Genomic DNA, 14248 nt, shown 5'->3' with positions numbered 1-14248 from the left:
CCTTCTCCACCAGGAGCAGTGCTTGCACCGCCCAGACCAAACACAGGACTGTGACCAAAGGGAGGTTCAGGACCCCATTCCTCTCTCCTCAAAACCTGGAGGATGTCAGATCCCAAGGAGGGGGAAAGATCCTACGGTGCTCAGGAAATATTTCAGGATCCTTCACTTTCTCCACTGGAAGAAGACTTTTAAAAGTGCTGAGGGCACCTCAAAGCCTTTTATGGGATGACTCCGTCAAAAGAGCACTTTTTAAAAAAGGGATTGAAGTTACTCAACAGCAGATGAGGCAGCAAAGGGGTAGGGGTGCCAGCTCCAGGTTGGGAAATACCTGGAGATTTTGTGGGTGGGGCCTGAGGAGGGCAGGTTTGGGAAAGGGAGGGACTACTTCAGTGGGGTAGAATGCCACAGAGTCCACCTTCCAAAATGGCCCCTTTCTCCAGTTGAACTGACGTCTGACACCTGGAGATCAGTTGTGATCCCAGGAGATCTCCAACTACCACCTGGAGGCTGGCAACCCTAGAATTGGGACTGATAAAAAGTCACGTACCTGCCCAGTATAGTTTTGGGATCCTGAAAGGAAAAAAGGAAAGAAGTGTGTCTCATTTGTGCAGACAGAAAACGCATTGGGTTTGTAAAGTACTGGCTTCACCGCATGGAGACTTGGACTACGACATGCGTTCAGATGCGTTTATTGTACTTCACACCCAAGACTGAAAAACCAGCCCTGCAAGGGCCAACTATATACACTCCACCCAGCGCACCCAGGGTCCCATTGGAGGGTTTGAATTTCCCACCAGAGGGCCTATTGGTGGACACAAGGTGGTTTAGGATCCTAGGTCCTCTTTGTGTTTGGGAACCAAGCTCCTTACTTTAGCCACGGACCCCTGGTGGCGGTCAGGGCTCTTTTTGCAGCAGGAGCTCCTTTGCATATTAGGCCACACCCCCTAATGTAGCCAATCCTCCGGGAGCTTACAGAGCTCTTCTTACAGGAGCTACTGTAAGCTCTTGGAGGATTGGCTACATTAGGGGTGTGTCACTTAATATGCAAATGAGTACCTGCTACACGGTCCGTATACATAACAGGGTTTCTTGCCATTTTACAGCGGAATAGTTTTTTTTCTCCCCCTCCCAAGAACCAACTGACATTCTTAGTATTGGGCTTTCTTTATTCCTATTCTGAGCATTTTCTGCCTTTCCTGACAAGATTTTAGTTTCTCACCTGTAAAAAATTATTTTCTGACTGCTGGAACTTCTCCTCCATCTCTGTGATCAGGCGATTGAGATGGGACACTTTTTTCAAGAATATGCTGCGGTTTTCTTTGTCCTTCTTTGCCATCTTTTTCTTCATCTCTTCCAGCAGGGATAGCCTGAGGTGCTCTTCCTTCTCAAGGTAACTGTGCAACTGCTGAAAGGCTGACTTGGTCTTCTTTTTCTGTGCTTGTAACTGTGTCTGCAGGAAACACACAGAAATTCGGAAAGGGGCAAGTCGTCTCCGGAAGGCAAACCAGGTGCAGCCCCAACTGGAGTCATAATAAGACGGAGAATCAAGCAGATTAGTTTTCAGCACTAAAGATAAAATTTGAAACCAGACACAGAGTGATGTGAAGCATGACTGGTGTGGTCTCTATGCCTCCACCTAACGAACTTAACCTAAGTGGCTTCTGAAATGTAGCAAGTTCAGAACTGATGAGGGAAACTGGAAAAGAACAGTAAATTTGATTTATTCTAAGGGAACAAAGGGGTTCAGGAAAGAGGACAAATTATTTACAGGTGTAACACAATGCTTGTAGCGTATCAGGCCCTGACAGGGCCAGGCATGCCTGGACTTGTCCAGGCACAAATACCTCTAGCTTCAGACCAAAAGACAATGGGCAAGTAGGATCCTAGCCAGGCCCAATGAAAGGGCTAGGTCCCAGGCCAAGAGGCCAATAGGTCTCTTGGTTACTGTAAATAGCCTATCGGGAGTGGGGGGGTGTTTGGTGGTGGGTTTCCCTGAGGGAATATAAGCCGGCCTGCGAGCCGGTTAAGGTGTCTTTGTTCCTGACTAAATAAAGGTATGCTTAGCTGAAATCACTCTCCGGATGCATACTTTTCAGTGCTGCTGGGCCCATTCATTTATAAGGTTACAGTTGACCATTTAGAAGTGCAGAGAGCAATTTGACAGCCACGTTCCCCCCAGAAACTAGATCCCAAGACACCCGCGTCTCCTAGCAAAGGGTTTCTTTCCGCCCCCTCCTCTGGAGACAAATTCCTCTCCACCCCTTTACTATTTTTGCTTGTTCTCACTCAAAAGGCAGATTCTGAGATCTCTCAAGTCGCCTCCTGAGACAACCTCACATTCCTGACATGCAAACCTTACATCCCTAAAACTGAGTCTTTCTTTCCTTCTCTCCCCCCCCCCCAAATATCTGGCTCCTCCAGCCTTTCCTGGGATCTTGACTGGCTGCTAGCTCTGCTCACACCCCAAACAGGATTAAAGGGGGATTTGGTGTTTTTCAGAAAGGGGCAGGACCTTTGCCCATCCTTCACACCATCCTGCTGAGAAGACCACTCATGCCGGCAGATCTTATGCTTAAATACAGTTACAACATCCAAAAGCCCTCCATCTCCTCTCATAGACTTTGTCCAGGCCGCCTGCCTATTGTCAGCTCCCAGGTGGTAATGGCTGCCATCAAGATGGAGCCTCAGGTAAAAGAGCTCTCAGTAAGGTATCCCAAAGTAGGTTCTCTGAAAAGACTCTGCTCTCCGTTGTGTCTTGGGGATTTATATTTTCTGCTTCCCTTCTTCTAGTGCAGGGGTGGTGTTGTGTCCGCTGACCGCCACCAGGGGCCAGCGAATACCCCAGAGCTTGACTCTGGAATAGGGTTGCCAACTCGAAAATTCCTACCAGCGGGGGATAGTCCTGTAGGTCCGGGAGCCGGTCTGGGATGCGCGCGCTGCCAGAACGTCACCAGAAGTGACGTCAGACGCTGGGGCGGGGCCACGCCATTTGTTTTCCCCTCAAATGGCGCGGCCCCGCCCCAGCGTCTGACGTCACTTCCTGGTGACGCGCTTGCGGGGGTGGGGTTTCCCCCAGGCCCCGATTCCGCGGGAGCGGAAATCGGGGCTCGAAACCGGGGGGAATTCCGCCCCCCGTGGGGGGTTGGTAACCCTACTCTGGAAGAACAATGGGGACTAGGCTCCTAGTCCCTCCAGTGGGGGAACCAATGGGACCGTGGCGGGAGATTTAAACCCACCAACGGGACCTAGAGGTGTGTCCCCAGGTGTGTATATAGTTGGCCAGCCGGCCGTTAGTCTTTGTCTTTGTTGTGTACCAGTAAACCATGCTGATCACTACATTGGTCTCAGTGGTTTCTTCATGCGTTTAACCCATTACACTTCAGGTGGCCAAACTTGCTTAACGTAAGAGCCACATAGAATAAGCGTCAGATGTTTGAGAGCCGCAAGACATGAACAAACTGGGAAACATGCAAATTTGTTTTTTATTAACATTAAATGAGACTGCCAAAAAGAATAACAAAAAGTGGTAAAAGCAGATATTGATAGTGATATTTATTTGTCTGATTATATTTGTTTGCTAATGATATTAGCTTCCCCAGCCGCCCTGCCACGAGCCACACAATACGTGTGAAAGAGCCGCACGCGGCTCCCGAGCCACAGTTTGGCCACCCGTGTTCTAGTATCAGTCAGAGTTTCTTTTCTTGTTCTTCCCCCCTATTCCCTCCCCCAGAAGTGTGACAGTCCAGCCAGCCCCTTTTTCTCTATTCTCTCTTTCCAAAAGGATACCTTTTGCAGTAAATGTGGGTTTGCAGCCCCAAACCATGAAATATTGGGGGCAGTTACAGGGCAGAAGGCATTTCTCCACATCGTCCATTTGAGTTTTCCAGTTATAATTTCTTACCTATACAAAAGATATACTTTGCTGACCTGCAGGGGTGGTAATGGTGGTGAATACCCCCAATACAAGTTGGGGGGGGGGAGAGAACACGGAATAGGCACACGTGCAATGCTCCCTCTAAGCTATGGAGTCTTGTGAGCAAAAGTTCCTACTTTGTGAGCGACTGGAATTAAAGTTGTGAGCGAGGGATTTGGCTGCTGCATCAATTAGTTTGCTCTGGAGCCATCCCTCCTGAGCTAAGATAAAAATGTATGAGCCAGAGGCTAAAAAAATGTGAGCTAGCTCACACTAACTCAGCTTAGAGGGAACACTGCACATGTGGTGTATTGTTTAGTGTCATAGCATGCTCTGAGAGACCCAGGTTTGAATCCTCACTCTACCACAGATGCTTGCTAGGTGACAGTGGGCCAGTTACACACTCGTAGCCTGATGTGCCTCACAGGGCTGTTGTAAGGATAAAATGGAGAAAAGAAGAACTGTGTAAGCTATTCTAAGTCCCTCTTGCAGAGGAAGGCAGGAGGGGCGAGGAGGGTGGGGGTATAAAGCTGAGAAAGAGCGAAAGAGCAAAAGAGCAAAAGAGCGAACCTTCTCCATTGCCACACACACCAAGTACTGGTTGATAGACACGCTTATTCCCTCAGATGTTGCATATAACTGTTTCAGGAAGCCAGTACCCTAAGACTTAGTGAGTCATGGTTTGGCATGAGTAGAAGATTGCTCCCCAACTTTGTAAAGCCTTCCCCCTTTCCAGGCACTTGATTTGAAATTTTTTTCAGCACCAAGCAAAAATCCCAAATAGCGCTTAATTAAGCAGTTCATTGGCCTCCATCTGCTGTATTACGATTTACTTGGTTTTTAGTCACTCTTTGTCTTATTGCATTATTGGTCACTTTGTGGTTATGTCTCATATTATATTTTGATAGCTGTATCCCTCTTGGAGAGGAAGGTATCATGGTATAGCCCAGTCTTGTGAGATCTTGGAAGCTACGCAGGGGTGGTACTCGACCCCCAAGGACGATTCTGCAAAGGAAGGCTATGGCAAATTAATTCTACTCCTCACTTGCCTTGTGAGCCCCTTCCTGGGGTCACAAGAAGTTGCTTGTGACTTGAAAGCACTTATGTACAAACAGGGCTATTTTTGGGCAGGAACGCACAGGAACGGAGTTCCGGCTGGCTCCTGAGTTGGCCACGCCCAGCAGGAACTCATTAGCATAATAGGCCACACCCAATAGCAGAAACTCATTAGGGTTGGCTACATTAGGGGTGTGTGGCCTAACATGCAAAGGAGTTCCTGTTACAAAAAAGCCCTGGGTTTTGACAACAAACAAGGTAAACAGCATAAGAAGGGAAAGGTGGGTGTGGCTGGATGACCACACTTCTGGTAACATGGGGGTGTGGCCTAATAGGCTAATGAGTTTTTGCTGTTGGGTGTGGCCTTTTATGCTAATGAGTTCCTGCTGGGCTTTTTCTACAAAAAGAGCCCTGTAAAATACATATGCCTCTTGGACAATATTAGTGGAGAGGCAGCATTCAAATATTTAAATAAATGAAGACTGTCCCCTCCCCCATTATCTTTTTGCCTCCCTTGCACAGGACCTAGGCAACATCTACTTATTCATCTGTTGGATAAGATAAATAATGTCTCTGTTATAAAAACCAACTAGTTTGTTTTTTTTTAATGATAAATGCACCTTGGCAGTTGCACAGAACAGGCATATGTGGTGTATTAGTTTGCCCATCCGGTTCCCTGATATGGAGCAAAAACCAGAGCAAGCCTTGTTAAGTTGCATTCTGTTTTTTTTGTAGCCATTTACAGATTTAAGCTGCTTTAGCCATTAATGTTTTATGGATTACATCTCCTGTATTTTTTGGGGGTAAAACTATTGGGATTCCCTTGTGACTAAAGGATAAACAGCGCTCATTCGTATTGGTCACCACTCAGTGCAGCAGGTATAAAGGGATCGTTCTGCACGCACGCACCATCTTCTAACAGAATCAAGACAGCAATGGATGCTTATGGCCAAGATCTCCAATGCCTCATGGCCTGAAGACTCAAGGACTTTCCCAGTCAATGCCCAACCACAACACAGGTGGTTTTTATACCTACCAAAAAATTTTGGGTTCTCCGATCATGAGCCATTTTCTGTTCCTTAAGTTTTCTCCTCTCTTGCTCCAGCGATTGCAGCTGAGCCTGGATCTCTTTCTGCAGAAATAGGAAAAACCAGTGATCTGGGGGAGTAAAGCCCCTCAACAACTATTAAAGGCTTCCTTAGAAAGTAACAAGTGGAAACCCTTAAGGACTTGGGGGAGGCAACTCATTTCCCACTCCCCCACTAGTTCCTCTTTCCGTTTCCTGGAGTCTTCAGTCTTGTTCCTGAAATCACTAAAGAAAGTAGAGCTGTTCACTGCAATGCATCTTGAACCCAGTATTTAACACCATCTTTATTGGCTCTTCTGTCTTTATATTCCCCCCCCCACACACACACACACTCTACCTAGGAAAACTGCAGCCCAGCTGTGTGGTGCTGGTCACTGGGCCAGGCACACATGCATAGGAGGGAACAACCCTCATGGACTTGGAGTGGCACCTCACTTTCCCCTGTATCGCCCTCCCCACACTGTTTCCTCTTTCCCTTCGCCTGGCAACCCCCATATCCTCTCCCCTTTACCTGCCTTATTCCCTCCTTGTCAGTCATTCACCAACCTATCCTCAAACTGCTTCCAATCTTCAGCTATATTTATTATTTATTTACATTATTGATACCAATTTTCTCCATGGCCCTTTCTTCCAGTTTGTAAAGCTACAGGTGCTCCTTGTATCATTTGGGGATTTTTAAAACCCCCAATGTATGTATTTTTTTTTAGATTTCAGATTTTTCTGCAAACCTGCAGTCTCTTTTCAGACTTGTAGAAAGATCTGCCCTGCCCATTTATAGCTCCAGTCCCTGTATTTAAGTAGCCTCAGATTGTCGCGGTTGGCGTCACTGCATCCCAGGTCTCCGTTTGGTACCACCCAGTCCAATATCACCACACTGGGGTACTGCTTTAGTCACCACACAGAGTCAGGTATAGTGTGCAACTATATACAGTGGTTTTATTTATAAGCAGAGTATTTTCCAGCAAAGTGCTTCGCCAAGCAGTTCATATTCCATCAGGCACACAATGCTAGGAAACTGTACACTTATATACATCTGACAACCAATCATATTGCTGCTGAGTCACTGTGACTAGACTCCAGCTCAGGACATGTTCCAACCTGTTCATTCCTGTTCTACTGACAGTCAATTAACACTGACACCTGTCATCTAGATTGGTTTCATCTATTTACAGTTGTACATGCTGGATACTTACATACACTCCAACACAGATTTGGCCATCTTCACCATTAGTATATACAGGGCTATTTTTGGGCAGAAACAGAGTTCCGGCTGGCTCCCAAGTTGGCCACACCCAGCAGGAACGCATTAGCATAATAGGCCACACCCAACAGCAGGAACTCATTAGAATTGGCTACATTAGGGGTGTGTGGTCTAACATGCAAAGGAGTCCCTGCTACAAAAAAAAGCCGTGGGTTTTGACAACAAAGAAGGTAAACAGAATAAGAAGCAAAAGGTGGGTGTGGCAGGATGAGCACACTTCTGGTAACATGGGGGTGTGGCCTAATGTGCCAATGAGCTGTGCTGTCATGGGTGTGGCCTAATATGCTAATGAGTTTCTGCTGTTGGGTGTGGCCTATTATGCTAATGAGTTCCTGCTGGGCTTCTTCTACAAAAAGAGCCCTGAAAACATAATGGCTGATAGAATAATGAATAGACCAGAGAGCTTTTCCTACTAATTGACATTTTCCTGTTTTACTTTGATGTCCAAGATCTCACAAGACCCCCCCCCCCTTGTGAGACCTCAGCACGGTTTCGGATTGCCAAGGCAGCCCCACAGAACAGAGTAAGGCTTATGCTTTGCATAGGGTGTGTGCCAGGGAATCTGGAAAGTGGTTCGGACATGGGGACCAGTGTGGGGGAGGGGGGAACACAGCAGGGCAGAGAAGGAAACAGGAGACAGACAGAGGAGAGGGGGAAACGAGGCAGAGAGGCCCATTCTTCATCTAGCATTCTCTCCGCTGTTTTGCCAACCCACACTGGAACAGAAATCCCCCTCTGTATCGCATGCCATTTTCACTTTCTTTGGTTGTCAGATTTGATGGTAGCCTCCACACTGCATGCTGGTTTCTCTTCCTTTGATCTCTCGGTTTTATGGTACCGTCTGCATAGACTCCTGGCTGTTTTATGGCTGTTCAGGGGTGACCCTGCAGTCTGTATGGCGTAGGCCCAGGGTATTTGAATGTGGTTTTGAGCGGCATCTTTTCCTGTTCTATCGCGGGTTTGGTAAAAAAACAGAGCGAATGCTAGATGCAGAAGAGTCAACAAGGAGCAGTGGGGGGAGGGGGGGAGGGGACAAGGAGCAGCAAAGACAGGTGGTGTTAATCCGGTCCTGAAACTTCCCAAGCTGGTCTGCGTGAGGTTCTCCATCTTTGGACGAAAGTGGATTCCTAGTGAATGGATATTCCTCGAGTCCAAATCTGCCAGGTCCAAGATGTGCAGTAATAGCTGACATTAACAGGTGTTTAATTTAACATAATTTGGGAACAGAAAGAATGCATTATAGGACTGTATCTGCTTTAAGCTCAGAAACAAGTGGGAAGGAACTGGTTGCAAAATAACTTCTTTCAAGTTTCTACTTTTATTCAGTTTCTAAATTTGGTCAGCCTACATTCAGATGACCAGAGTGAGAGAAACTGGATTACAGAGCAGGGCAAGAGAAGGTCTCCAGGCATGCCAGCGGGTGTGTGTGTGTGTGTGTTAGATAACAAAAAGAAGAGAGTGGTGGGGAAGGATTCCCTTGTGTCTGTAGCATGGAGCATCCGCATGCATGCTTGTGAGAGCACTGATGAAGTTTTACTCCTTCACCTCTTTAGCCCTGTCATAAGACTCGTTTTGCAAGGCACACTCGACTGGGGTGACTTGGACTTGGGGCTTTCTTCATCAGTCTTTCTAAAAGCCAAGTAATATTAAGATAGGAGAGGAGGCCAATACCTTGTGTAATCGCCTTGAGTCCCAGTGAGAAAGGTGGATTATAAGTCACAGAAATAAATAAATCATAACTCCATCCATTCCTCCCAAACCTAATTGGTCTAAAGCCCGACAGAATGTTCTGCATCGTCATTTATGGATCCAGATACCCCAAGCTAGTGAAATGTTTTCTTACCTTATACTCGATGAAAGCCTCCTCCATTGGAAGCACTCTGTGGTTCTGATGGCCCATGGATCGGTCGCACACCACGCAGATGGGGGCTTGGTCATCGAAGCAGAAGAGCTTCAGGGGCTCCTGGTGCCTCTCGCACCCTCCCCACTTCCCCTCAGCTCCATTTCCCACCTGAAGTTTCCTGACAAGTTCCACAAGGTTCACCAGCTGCCAGTTTGGCTTGAAGTTCTGCTGCTGGAAAACTTCTCGGCACTGTGGGCAGGAAGGGCCTGTGTCAGACTCCCCCCAGCACCGGGTGAGGCAGGCATGGCAGAAATTGTGCCCGCAGTCTAGAATCACTGGCTCTTTGAAGTAGTCCAGGCAGATGGGACAAGTCATTTCCTCAGAGAACTCCTTGACAAGACTCCCAGCTGCCATGGCTCCTTCGCTCTCCCTGAAATGTAAAAAACAGCCTTGATTTTTTTAAAAATTTCAAACACTGCCTGGGGGTCTGCTTTCCTGAATTTGCCTTGTGAACAGGGTTTTTTGGGGGGCGGGAGCAGGACTTTTTTTTGTAGAAAAAGCCCAGCAGGAACTCATTAGCATAATAAGCCATATCCAACAGCAGGAACTCATTCGCATATTAGGCCACACCCGGACAGCACAGCTCATTCGCATATTAAGCCACACACACCCATGTTACCAGAAGTGTGGTCATCCAGCCACACCCACCTATTGCTTCTTATTCTCTTTACCTTGTTTATTGTCAAAACCCAGGGCTTTTTGCATGTTAGGCCACACACCCCTAATTGTAGCCAATCCTAATGAGTTTCTGCTGTTGAGTGTAGCCTATTATGCTAATGAGTTCCTGCTGGGCGTGGCCAACTTGGGAGCCAGCCGGAACTCCGTTCCTGTGCGTTCCTGCCCAAAAATAGCCCTGGCGCGGGAGAGGAATTATCTTCACGGAGCAGGACTCGATAGCACGCCAAAATGAATGAGGAACTCCGACTCACTAAAAATAAAAATCCTCTGAAAAAGGAGGTTTGTATATTCGTTTATTTGTTCTCTTGTTATTTATGTCTCGCCTTCCTCCCCAATGGGGACCCAAAGGGGCTGACATCCTCCTCCTCTCTTCCTCTGCGAGGGAGGTCAGGGCAGGCTGAGAATGGGTGACTGGGCCTGAGGTCACCCAGAGAGCTTCCATGGCAGAGTGGGGGATTCCACGCGCGCCCCCTTTGCTGTTTCCTAGCCTTGAGGTAACCATAGTATGCTTTCACATGTCCCGATCAACCGAATCAAGGGAGGGGGCTATCTTCCAAGCAAAGTGATGTTGGTAGGACACCCCCCCCCCCCCCCCCTCCCCCCCCCCCACCAGCTGCATAACCTTGCTTGTCTGGCAATAAACCTGAATCCAGTAATAACCCCCGAGGCTCAGTTGAGCCAGAGAGAGAGCTGGACCCCACCCAAAGTGGGGAGTACCGTGTCCTTCATGACCTCAGCCTTCCCAACTAGCACTGTCCCTCACTGGAAAGGATTCAGCTTCAACTCATTTACCCAGGGCTTTTTTTGTAGAAAAAGCCCAGCAGGAACTCATTAGCATAATAGGCCCCACCCAATAGCAGAAACTCATTAGCATATTGGGCGACACCCCTGACAGCACCACTCATTAGCATATTAGGCCGCACCCACATGTTATCAGAAGTGTGGTCATCCAGCCACACCCACCTTTTGCTTCTTATTCTGTTTACCTTGTTTGCTCCAGGGCTCTTTTTGTAGCAGGAACTTCTTTGCATGTTAGGCCACACACCCCTAATGTAGCCAATCCTAATGAGTTTCTGCTGTTGGGTGTGGCCTATTATGCTAATGAGTTCTTGCTGGGCGTGGCCAACTCAGGAGCCAGCCGGAACTCCGTTCCTGTCCGTTCCTGCCCAAAAATAGCCCTGCATTTACCCTTAGCCAGTTAACCACAGCAGTCAGCCAGCCTGCCCATTTTAATACCCACTGGGCAGGGGCAGCCGAAGGGGTTTTTTTTTTGTGCCCTAGGCCACCTAAGACTTTGGAAAAAACCACTCCAAATTCACTGTAGAGAAGACTGAGAAGTCATCCCAGTGGACTTCTCTTTAAAAGGAACAGGACGGTTTTCCCCTCCAGGTTCCTGGATGTTCTGACTCAGTATAGGGCATTGCTCCCTCCACTCAATACAGGCATTTTGGCGCCCCTCTAACTCAGGCATAAATTTGCCGCCAGGTCGGATCAATCTGCTGGCGGGGGGTGGGAGGGAGCCGTCTGGGAATGGGGGGCGGGGCGGAGTGACATCGTCAGAACAATAACCACACAGAGAAGTGACATCATCATGCTGGCGACGTCAAGCAGCGACGCTCTGGTATTTGGGGCAAAATTCTATGGCCACCATAGAACTTTACCCAAAATACCAGAGCGTCGCAGTGCCCCCGGCGCGATGATGTCACTTCCATGTGACACATGACACTTCCATGTGACATCATCATGCTGGTGACATTGATGCACAACATTGCTGTTTTGGGGTGGGGCTTCCCCTGCTGGCCTGCTCGCTGGCAGCAAGCTGGAGCCCTGGAAATCGGAGGGGGGGGGATACACGCCCAGACTGGCGGTCTGCCAACCCTACTCGGGCACCTGAGGTGATTGCCTAGGTTGGCCTAGTGGTCAGAGCAACCCTGCCACTGGGGCTTTCTGGGTCTTTCCTTCAATTTGGTTTGTGAAGCATCAGTCATCTTCAGAAGCTTCACAGTAATAACTTTGTTGGTCTTAAAGATGCCATTGGACCCAAACATTGTTCCAATGGACACATGGATTACTTTCACAGTAGTCAAAGCACAACATACTCTGGTCTCCCCTGTAGCTCCTAGCAACACCATCAGTGGAACCATCTCAGGTTCATACTTCTCATCCTCTAATGTGACTTACGCCCTCACTTGTCAGCAATGCCCTTCCATCCTCTGCATTGGACAAACAGGCCAGTCCCTTTGACAAAGAATTAATGGACCTAAGTCTGACACCAGAAACCACAACATTCAAAAACCAGTGGGGGGACATTTTAACCTTCCAGGGCTTCAGTTGCTGACCTAAAAGTAGCAGTTCTCTTACAAAGGAATTTCAAAGCGAGATTAGAAAGCGAGACTGCTGATTTGCACCTGATAATAATGATAATAAAGCTCATGACAGAGCATTGTCCTGGACTAAAACGAGACCTAGGTTTCCTGTCTTATTACCAATACTGATTTCTCCACGCCTACTACCCCTCTGCATATCTCACCTAATCCTATCGCACCCGCTATTGTCATTTGCCTGCTAATGTCATTTGGCATCTGAAACCACTCCACTTTCCAATATAGAGGACAGATGGACTCCCATTCTGGCTGTACCTGAAGAAGAGAGCTGTGACTCACGAAAGCTCACAGCCCGTGTAGGATTACGGCTTAGGGTCCTCCTTCAGGCGCACAGACTCAGGTTCCACACTTGAGTTCAATAAACAAGGCGAGGTTTATTAATCCAAACAGAATAAAACAGTATCACTCCAAGAATGGATGACAAAAGCAAAAAAAAAAAAGTTGGCAAAGATTCTACAGCTTGTCAAAATACAACAGACAATTAAGATCAGCTAGCACTCACTGTTAAAATATCTTAGTCCAAAGGGAGAACAAGGACCGTGTCCTCCTTAAAATGACCCACATCTCCCAAGCTATTTCTCCCCCCTCCTTTATCCTGCCAGGAGCATCATAACAAGCTTCTGAGCCCTCCATCCAGCCCAGCTGTTGATTAAGATAGTTTAGCCATACTGCTCCGGGTGAGATGAAAAGCAGCCGTTCCTGTAAAAACTTACAAGCATCAGGCCTCCCCCTCAACCCTTCGCTTGGTTCTTCAGGGTTGCAATGTTGCGGCTGAGCGGGTTTTGCACAGGTTTCTTCCTTACACCCTTGCCACATGTTTTAAATTTGTTAGTCTTTCAGGTGCTACTGGACTCTTGCTCTTTTCTAGTGCTACAGACAGACTAACACGGCTACCCATCGTGATCATATTCCAGTCTGAGAAAGAAAGTCTTGTTACTGAGCAGTATGAGCAGCATTTGTTGTATGTTTTCATCTTATGCTTTTAAAGATTACAGAACAAAAAAAAAATCAAAAGGGGACGTAAGGTAAGATGGGTTCCTGCGGTGCTGCTCGTTAGGGTGTGGGGTGCAGGCGACACAAAGACGACAGGAGACAAGCTTGCAGGAACTGTCAGGAACTGACTGACTGAAACCTCTCGGCTTCAAGCTTTTATTTTATACACATTTTTCCCCCCTTCAAGCATTAGAGCATCCTTAAGGAATGTTTGTGTGTGTGTGTGTGTGTGTGTGTTCTCGTTCTCTCAGGCAAGCTCTCTGTTATCTGCCTTTCTCAAGGCTAACTCACTGCGTAGTTAGCAGTAAACAGATTCCATCTCGGCCTCTCATGACGTATAAGTATTTCAGCTCCCAACCTCCAGCCAGGAGATTTCCGCACTGCTTTCCTACATGTCATCCCTTTTTAATTGTTTTAATGTTTTAAGGTGAAATCCTTGATGCCAAGGTAGCTTCACATGATGAATTTAGCATATCAGCAGACGTGTCCTCCGTGCAGGAAAAATGGTAACAGTCCTGGGTTTGCCACAGGAGTGCCGACCACATTGCTCCTACATTCCATCTGCCTTGTGCAATTAGCTAGGTTCCCAATTTCCAGGTGAACAGCCAGGAGAACAGTTCACATGATGAATTTAGCATATCAGCAGACGTGTCCTCCATGCAGGAAAAACGTTACCACTCTCGGGCCTGCCTCACAAGAGCCGACAACATTGCTCCTACATTGCATCCGCCTTGTGCAAGTACCTAGGTTCCCAATTTTTCCAGGTGAACAGCCAGGAGAACAGTGCCCTCGTGCGGGTTTGCCACGCAGTCAGCACTGCCCTCCTACATGTCATTCCTTTTGTTTTTAAGGTGAAAATCCCTTTTATTGTTGTAATTTGTAGCTAAGAGGGAAGTCTGATCTGTATCATTCTGAGGCGAGGAGCGATAAAGAGAGAGCTGTTGGCAATCATTGAATACAGACATAAAGCAAA

This window comes from Gekko japonicus, unplaced genomic scaffold (genome assembly GCF_001447785.1).
Source record: "Gekko japonicus isolate JY-2015 unplaced genomic scaffold, Gekko_japonicus_V1.1 scaffold1722, whole genome shotgun sequence".
Classification (NCBI taxonomy): Eukaryota; Metazoa; Chordata; class Lepidosauria; order Squamata; family Gekkonidae; genus Gekko; species Gekko japonicus.
The sequence above is the reverse complement of the archived record's forward strand: the minus strand, read 5'-3'. Positions refer to the sequence as shown.